Consider the following 303-nt stretch of genomic DNA (forward strand, 5'->3'; position numbering starts at 1 on the left):
TTCATGGTGACGGGGCACACCAACGGTGGTGGTGGCATCGGCGGATCAGAATGAGCCCTGGTCTAACTTCTAGCCGCGGCAGGCGGCGCGTGCTGATGACATCGTGGGCCGGCAGCCCCTGTCATGTCTCGTGTTGTGGTGGCTGGCAGCGGTGGTGGCTCAGCTGCGGTCGCTCGCGGCATCATGATGTTGGTGGTCGGAGACAGAATCAGCTCCTCTTCACTTCCCTGTGCGCATGTTGGGCTCGAGAAGACACACTATTGCAGGAATGATCCCGGTGGTCAGTTCTTCCTCTTGGTTGGC

The sequence above is a fragment of the Triticum dicoccoides genome, chromosome 1A (genome assembly GCF_002162155.2).
Source record: "Triticum dicoccoides isolate Atlit2015 ecotype Zavitan chromosome 1A, WEW_v2.0, whole genome shotgun sequence".
Taxonomy (NCBI): Eukaryota; Viridiplantae; Streptophyta; class Magnoliopsida; order Poales; family Poaceae; genus Triticum; species Triticum dicoccoides.